The sequence below is a fragment of the Chiroxiphia lanceolata genome, chromosome 3 (genome assembly GCF_009829145.1).
Source record: "Chiroxiphia lanceolata isolate bChiLan1 chromosome 3, bChiLan1.pri, whole genome shotgun sequence".
Classification (NCBI taxonomy): Eukaryota; Metazoa; Chordata; class Aves; order Passeriformes; family Pipridae; genus Chiroxiphia; species Chiroxiphia lanceolata.
Window position 1 is genome coordinate 38160923 of NC_045639.1, and position 8870 is coordinate 38169792.

The 8870-nt window shown below is 37.7% G+C and overlaps 1 protein-coding gene across 1 annotated transcript in view; it reads right to left on the reverse strand.

Annotated features, from left to right (window-relative positions):
• The window catches only part of FMN2 (formin 2), a 179844-nt gene extending 172304 nt beyond the window's left edge, over positions 1 to 7540 (reverse strand). The window contains exon 1 of the mRNA XM_032681420.1: positions 7480 to 7540. The gene's annotated coding sequence lies outside the window, so the exon portion shown is untranslated. The remainder of the gene's footprint in view (positions 1 to 7479) is intronic.
• Positions 7541 to 8870: the final 1330 nt, after the last annotated feature.

Here is an 8870-nt window from a genome sequence, read left to right on the forward strand (position 1 = left end):
TTTGGTAAGATTATTCCTCCTCTCCACCCCCCTTCCTCCCCCAAACATCTCTAGACAACTCAATTTTATATCAGTTAAAAATTATAAGAAAATTATAATAATCCATCTTAGGGAAGAACAGTTGCAGATCTTAGAAGATTGAATATGAGCTGCTGTAACACATCCTTATCTGCTACTTATTTATTTATTTAACACACTCATCGTGTTTTTCTTTGAGTATTTGTCTTTAAATCAAAATCCACATCCAGCATAGATAGGATGAGCACAAATGGTTTGACACTACACCAAGGCTATTTTGGAAACATGATGGAAAACTCTTTGGTCAAATTAATTGATACCTACTTTTCTTAGTTTATCCCTACCATGTCCCCTCTTGAAGGCATGCAAGAAAGAACTTTTGTGATGAAAGAAAAGGAAAAAAAAATATCCATGCAGTTATGTAGCCTGGGTCACATGAATATAAGTTAGTCAAATATTATGTGGGTAGCCTGAAGACCATTCCCTGTAGTTAAACAGGAACATAAGTGGTGTGCTGTTGAAGCAGCAAACCTACTGTGACTGTTGTGGAAGTATGGCCTCTATTGTGTTCATGTCCTACTTGCAGACACACTGTAAACAGGCTGCAGAGGAAAGAGAAGAGAAGCAAAGCACAAAGGACTACAAGTTGTCATGTTTTGAAGCCACTGCTTGCTTTGAGAGATTCTCCCATAGCATTAGGACTTGGAGCCACCAGAGATGAGAAGGAAGATTCTATGCAGGCACAGACGTTTCTTCCATGCAGCCAGGAGCAAGCAAACAGTATTGGGTTGTAATAAGAGAAGGTAGCTGGAGATGGGGAAGAAGTAGCTAATTATTGTTCCCTTTTTTCTTTCAGTAAAGTAATATCTTAACATAGTGCACATCCTAAACTATCTGCCATAGGCTATCCAGTGCTTAGTCTTAAAAAAGATTTAGTCCTAAATGACAGACAAAGTTTAGAGAACTCAGCTGAGCATATAATGATGATCAACTTTTTAACAAAAACAAAAAACTTTTTCTCTTTTGGATTGGGAGCTTCTTAGGGAGTTAGGAATTCAGTTACAGATTTTCTGCTATGCTTTTAGACCTTCCAATTTCTCTGGAAGTATGTGTATATGTTAAGTGCTATGTCTTAAATATATTTAGCTACATTAACACCTTTGGAGGCAAATGCAAGCGTATGTCTGCAGCTGCTGCTAGTCCAGCCATTTCTGACTAGTACACTTTTCTGTCTTTGATACCACCCATGCAACACTCCAAATAAGTCTCATTCAGATGTGCACAGAGTTCAATTCACTCTTTCTGTCTTCATTGCTGAAAATACCCTTTACCCTTATGCACAGCTGGTTACTTCATGACATTCCTTCTACTTAGAAGGTGGAAAACCTCTTAAGAGCCTAAGGCTGTTCAGAACTGCTCCCTGGGGTGGCTATAAGATAAAACCCCAAATTCAGCCTTCTATCCTGTGAGATAATTCCAATATAATCCCAGAAGAGTTTCAGATACTGCCAGCAACATGTGAGCCACTTAGCCTTGTGTCCAGCCAGCGTCCTTATTTATTAGATCACCAATTTTTTTCTTCAACTCTTAGATCATGAATTTCCCAAATATACATTTGATAAAGGTAATAATAATAACAATAAAATGGTCATAATGCAGCCTTACCTTGTTTCCTGCCAAAACACATTCTGATGTGGACTCAGCAACTTCTGTTCCGTAGAAGCACTTTCACACAGACTATACTTTTATGAGAGTCAGAATGTCTGGCTTTTTTGCTCTGGGCACCATTTCCAGTCACATGAACTGGGAACAGTTTGATTCAGATGTTAACAGCCACTGACATTTGCAGGAATGTTGCTTAAAAAAAAAAAAAATCACAAATGCTTAAGAAATTTCACTGCTTAAAAGATTTAGCACAAAAGTTATTGAAAATACAGTATGTGTTTTATTTGGAAGAACATAGGTGTTCACAGTAATATGGAACATAACTATATATTATGTTATGGAGCAAACCATACAGAATAAAGCTTTGTCTCAAATTTCATGTCTTTACAAGCTCACAAAAGTAGGACTGTGCAAATCAGGGAAGAATATGACATTTTAATTTTAAATGGATGTTAGAGTCTGAGAAATTAAATGGGATGAATTCCACAACCTGACAAAAGTAGTGGATTAGTCTAAATCTGTGATTGGCACCTAAGCTTCAGTAAACTCTCTTCACTCTCTTCATTTATTTTAAATATCTTTTTCAAGTCTGTAAAGTGATTTATTTTTTTTTTATCTTAGATTTGAAGGAGCTCTCCATCTGGGGGAGGGGAGAAGACAACAGATTTGTGGTTTACATTTCACAGGACTACAGTAATGGAGACACTCGGAGTACAGCTCTCTGTTGTTCCAATTCCAGGCTCTCAGGAAGTCTCATGTTCAAAAGGTGACCTTCAAGGGGCATTGCTATGTCCCTCAATCATTGTATTACAGGATAAGATGTAGCTGAGTCCAAGCATCTGACAGACTCTTACTGCTCTCTGTGTAAATGGAAGTTACATGGATTATTTTAAGCCTTCCTCCCACCTGAGATATTCCCTTTCTACACTCACTGGTCTTTTAAAGGGACCACAAAAATCAAAGATCTCGTGAAGCCTACAGAGAGCATTCAGAAGTGTTAAAATCTTTTGTCTTTCAAGATCAGTGAGAGAGGAATAACTCAAAGCCAGCTAAATGTAGACAGATTAAAGCAATACACAAGGAACATATTGTTCCTTTATAATCTTTGCTTGGTTATGGGAGCAGAATATTGGGATTTTTCTAAGGAGAAACAGAGGGAGGGGAAAAAGGAAGTTATATTTTTCCTCTTTTCCCATTAGCATGGCTTCCACAACTCTTGCACCTTTGCCAAAGAGATAACCAAATGACTGGCAAACCAAATTTCTGTGCTATGTACAGGACAGAAAATAAACTGATAAGAGTGCAGTGGTGTAGAGCAGCAGTTCTAACACAGCTAGTAAATTCCTGCTGCCTAGTGCAAGTTTTGCAGGAAATACCTATACATATTTTGTGGCTGTCAGACTTCCTAACTATGTGCAGATCAACTGTATCATACCACTGTACTAAGTCCATCCAACATTTGTCAGAAATGAACTGATTTTGTATGTTTGTATGAGCAATCAAGGACAGAAGCAAAGAGCATCCCTTCATAAATTACTTAATTGGGGTTTTTTTGTTCAGAAGCTAATGGTAATCTAAATCAGTGATCATGTCCCTCCAAGATTAATTAATGCCAGGAAACTGTCTCTTCCATAAGTATGTTAGACTGAATGAGAATGAGCTACACAGTCAGTGCTTGTGTTCCAAAGAAATGGCTAAGGTATGCAGAAGGCACTCTTTCAGTTAAGAGCTAATATCCATTTGGTGTAGCATCCTTAGGCAAACGAGTTTGATGCCTGCAAGTAAGTGAGAGTAGATATAATCTTTTAATTTGTTTTGAAAATTCTCTTGAAAGATTCCCAATTCTTGGGAATGACCCTGTATACATATCCCGAAAGTTAAACATAATGAGGCAGTGAGTAGAACAGTTTTTTCATTTAGTTTGAAAGCATGAGATATTACTATTTCTCATATTTTCAGCCTAGAGTACAGCTAAAGTGTTTCTCTAAAATAATATATAGTTTTATCCAAAAGGTGTGAAATTTCCATACTCCAGGAGGAAGAATTTCAGCGACCTTCAAACATAGCCATGTGAACTTTATAGTATTCCTGCTTCATGAGATTTCTTCCCCAGTCTAAGATTTAAAGGGCTAGGCCTATAGGATATTAGGTAGCTCACTGTTTTCTCCTCCCGCATATTGACAGCATTATCATTATTAAGGCACTGAATTAGACAGATCAAAAAAATCATGGCCATCTGAAAACTCCACAGTCCAAAAGAGGGGGATTTATCCTGCCAGAGTGGGTTTTGCCAGAGTGGGTTAGCAAGGTTATTATGAAGACATCTATTTCACAGAGACAGCTCATGAAGTAGTGAATGATGTAAAGATGTTCAGAAGAAGGAAGATAGAGCAAGCAATACAAGAAGCTACAGGACAGTCAGAGAACAAGAAAATACATTTTGTTTAAAAAAACCCAGACACCATCTGCCCTGCAAAAAAACCCAAGCCAAACCAAAGAAACCCCTCGATTCATGGCAAGATGGCTTTAGAAATCAAATGGGAAAACTTCCTTTTGATTTCATTTTGTCTGTAGAGCTGTCATCCCAGCAACTTAAACAGATACTGAATATGCTACAACTCAGCAGCCTACAGAGCTCCCTCCCCTTCAGTTATCAGACTGTGTGGGATCCCCTGAACCTATGATCCTGGTTTCAATCGTCCATGGAGGGACGTGCACTGATCATTTAGTGAGTCACACACATGGGTGGATTTTGCGTCTTTACCACTACATGAGCTAATTTAACTGCTGGCGCAAGTCAGAGAAATTGCTCCTGGACCCGTTTTCCTCCAATTATCAAATCATTCTATCTTAATGTTAAGACAAGGTTGATAAAAACTAATGACCTAAAAGGAAAGCATGTGTATGGAGTTGTTTTACTACAATGTCTTCCAATGTTCCAGACAGTCAAGATGGAAAAATGGATTTTGTTTTTTCCTACCTGTCAGGGAAAAAAAACCCAAACAAAAACAACAGTGAAGTTGCCATATTTAGTAGCACAGTCTAGAAAATCACAGTGATGGAAAAGCCAGAGAACATGGGATTTTTTTTTGTGTGTGTTTTTTCTGTTTGTTTGTTTACTTTTGTGCAGGACACAAATAGAAATCTTATTTTAGTGAAGTATCAGTAAAAGGTAGTATGTATGAAAATCACTGCCCTGCCAAAAACCATACCTAGGGCAGCAATACAAGGATTTTTTTTCCCTGCCCAAAGCAGCATTTAGAGTGATATAAAATGACACTAGCTGCCTTTTCCCCGCACAGGTTGTTGAAGATAAGCTACAAATGTTATTTGTTGGAAGCTGAGTCACCAGCTTTTATGAAGAGTCTTGCAGAGGTTCTCCATATTAAGAAGTCAAAACTCTGCTTTCTTTATGTAACACAGTCTTCTCAGAGGAGAGAGGGCCAATGGCCCTCCATACTCTGGAAATGAAAAGTTACATTAGATTTTGAAGGATCACAGGGTATTTAGCTGTGACAAGTGCCCACCAAGTTTTAATCATAGTCCCATTACTAAAACAGGGCTTTAAGACTGAAAGCCACACAGGAAACTTAAGAATTCTAACTCAGAGCACATCACTCTGATGTTTTAGAAATTCAAAGCAACTAACAGCATAGTTTTAATGTAATGAAATATGTTCAGTACGTACACTTCCCTTTGTTTGAAAGTTCAGCACAGCATCACACCTCAGTGGAGGCACTCAAAGGACACAGGAAAAAGACAAATTATGGAGCAAGATGAAGGTCTGAACTTCCATTATTCCTACTTGGAAGTATCTTACTTTACACATACAGAGAAAGAAAGAGAAAAATCTCCTAATATTTTTTTTTTTTTGGTGGATATTTGGTCAGATGAATAATTAAGTCGTAACTCTATAAATTTGTCTTTAGTTTTTAGGTTTTATTTTACTTTCTGGTCATTATTTCAAACCTATTTACTGAACTACTGCTGAACATACTGCTTCGTCAGAGTTCCTGCAGAGTAAATTAAGGCAGTTATTTTGTATAAGCAGGTTTTTTATGTGATAAAAAGCATCCTCAGAACACTGGATGGATATTATTAAATTTTATGGTAGCCTATACAGAGATAGCACATATTTTATGGGGACAGGGAGTCATAAAGAAATTAGAGTATCAGCTTGGTCTTCACATCATATTCTGTGTTTCAAAGGCAGAGACAGAATTCCCAGAAGAGTCCCATCAGACAGCATAAATGGACAGAAATAGTATAGAATGTGTCTACAATAACTATACTACTGGAAAATGTGCAATTCTTGCTCTCAGCCTGAAACAGCAATTCATTGCTCTACTAGCTGATGTCAGCGGCAGGAAGAAACATCAGGCAGGGGATTCTGAGGAGTATCATAATCTCAGTATATGGGTTATACTTTATTACTTCAGAAATTAGGTGCAGTGAGTGAATAAAGTCAGTGAATAAATTCTCTCAGTTTTAACACTGTATCTACTGGGTCTATCGTGCAGCTTCTAAAGGAGAAGAATCTGTGTGACGAGGGAGAAAGAAGATAAAAGCTAGATTGATAATTAAGAAAATAAAGCTGTTACTGTTTATAGCAAACCATAGAGTTGCTTTCCAACAATTTCAAGGATCGAGAAAGTGTTACACAGTTCAAATTGAAACTTAATTCTAGTGTCTGTCGTCATTTCAGAGCAGATTCTAGGAAATTCACACAGCTGAACTTGTCACCTGGTATTGTTTTGTCCCTTTTACAAGCATGAAAGCATGGACAGACACTGTACCTTTTCAAAAACTGTCCAACAATTAAGGAATAGAACTGCCTTGAGCCCAAGGCTTGTGTTCAAGTCACTGAAGACCACAATCCTTACGAAAAAGCTCACTGCCTTAACTAAAGCTGTATCCCTGTTTTGGGCCCCCAGCTGGTCCTCAAACTCCACTTCTCAGAAAGGTCTTGAGCTGTAGCTGCTTGGTAGTGCCAGTTGCACCAAATAAGACAGACGCTGCTTAAGAACAAAGAGAAGAAGATTTGGCTGTAGATGCAACCATGTCCTTTTGAGTGTTCCTCAAGTAAGAGATGGAGACGCTATGTGCCAGTGGTCACACTGAGTTATGTTCTCTAACATTTGTTACAAAAACATATCCTGCCTAAAGCTGAGGCTACAAGTGCTGTGGCAGATTTTCTCACATTACTTTTCAAACGAACCCACCAATCTGAAGTTTGCTACAGACAAAAGCGCGTTGTTTTGGTGTACAGTTTGCATACTTTATATGATACCTCCTCCCTATTCAGTTATTTTTCCTCATTCAGTGCTAAGTTCCTTGTTTAAAAAACAAACAAACAAACAAAGCCCCAAATTTTCTCTTGAAAATTTTCCTCCCTCCACAGCAAACTCTGAATATTTTAAGATATATGCATGAATGAAGTTTTTCCATAATATTCCTCTTCCTGAACTTGGCAGCCTTCCTGTGTTTTAGTTTGAAATAAAGCAAGTTACATTTCGTTGAATAGTTCCTACCCTTAAGATGCAAAACATTAGCTGTATAATCAATATTTTTAAAAAAACCTAAACAGAATTACTTCTGTTTTCAGAAGGCTTCTTGCAAGAAATCTTTATGGTGTACAGGATAATACTGTCTAAAAAGTATAAAAATATAAAAATAACCCCCCAAACATTTAAACAATTCTGAATTAAATGAATATATAAGGATACATTTCTTGAGACAGTATCTTAAGACCCAGTAGAAGCCTGAGGAATTCACTAAAATGACAGCAAAACTTACCTTAAGAAGAATCAGAATGGAGGCTCTAGTTTCTCTTATACCTTGTATTCAATCAAGTGCTTATGGCAAGACTTAATGCTGACTCCTTCCACCTCTGTAGTGGTCAGAAAAAAAGAGATAGTCAGAATCTAAGCACTCCGATAGGTTTGGCAAACTGAATAGAAGCAACATCTGGCTCCCTGCCTGAAATTAATTGGAGAAATATATTACAGGCTCTGCTCTTATCATCAACTGCCAAGAAGCATTTAGATAATGCTTCTTTACAAGAGGAGAAAGAAAGATTTTTTTTTCCCAGAATGATGCATGTACACTGTCAGGCAGATAACAATTAAGAACTTATTGGTGAATATGAGAGGAAAAAAAAGTTAACGTCAATTAGTTTTTCCTTTAAAAAACCCCAAACGTAGAGAGATATTTTTTTTCCTATGAATTACAGGATGAAGAATCCAGTTAATAAACTTTAAGTTTTAAGATGCTTTGCCTACATATTTTGTTTAAGCACTGAAAGTCAGACCTCCTTCTTCCTCTTTTGTTAGATCATCAGTAGAAATTACCATGTCGGCAGCGGTGTGAAACTGCACCTGTGACTCCTTACCAGCCCTCCTGGCTCTGCCACAGGTGTCCCAGTGCCTGCGTCAGAATTACTGCTGTCAGCAAGGGATTTTCATGTAGCTTTCTCTGTTGGCTGTAGTAGAATTCTACAGGGAGGAACCAGAAAACAATAGAGACTGAAAAATATGGGAAAACAGAAAAAGAAAAGCTTCCTGGAGAACAGAATTTGAAAGACTCTTTTCTGCTAAATGGCTATTAGCATAACAAATTACATGGTACACAGACATCAGGGTAATCTCTGTTTATTATTATTATTACTGTTTATTATTATTATCTGTTTATCATTGTTATTAACCTTAAGTGAGTAGGTAAAACTGAGCATACCAATATCTTACATTTGGATAAAGATGGATGAATATTATGGCAGAGAACAGAACAGGAAAAAGGAAAAAATAATAGAAATCAAATAAGGTGAAAATTAAGATAAGCAGGCAAGAAATAAACTAGAATAGGAGACAAAAAGAGATTAGGTAGAAAGAATATGGCAAAGCTTTTTTTTGTTCTCCTTACTTCTTGCATCACATGGTAGGAAAGGTCTGGAGTGTCAGGCATTCATTAGGAGCATGGCCATCAGCCTGGCTCCCCTGAGACAAGTCCTTTAGGCAGTGGCAGAAGGAGTTTCACCCCAGCCCAGGATCAGCCCTGTGCTCACTGTGACTGGTGGGGTATCAGGACTTAGCCTGGCTAACCAGACTCAGCATATTGCTAAAAGAAGTGCTGTGGGGAACAACCACATGCTTTCAAGCAGGAGGGAGCTGTTGAGTACCTTCCAAAAAGAT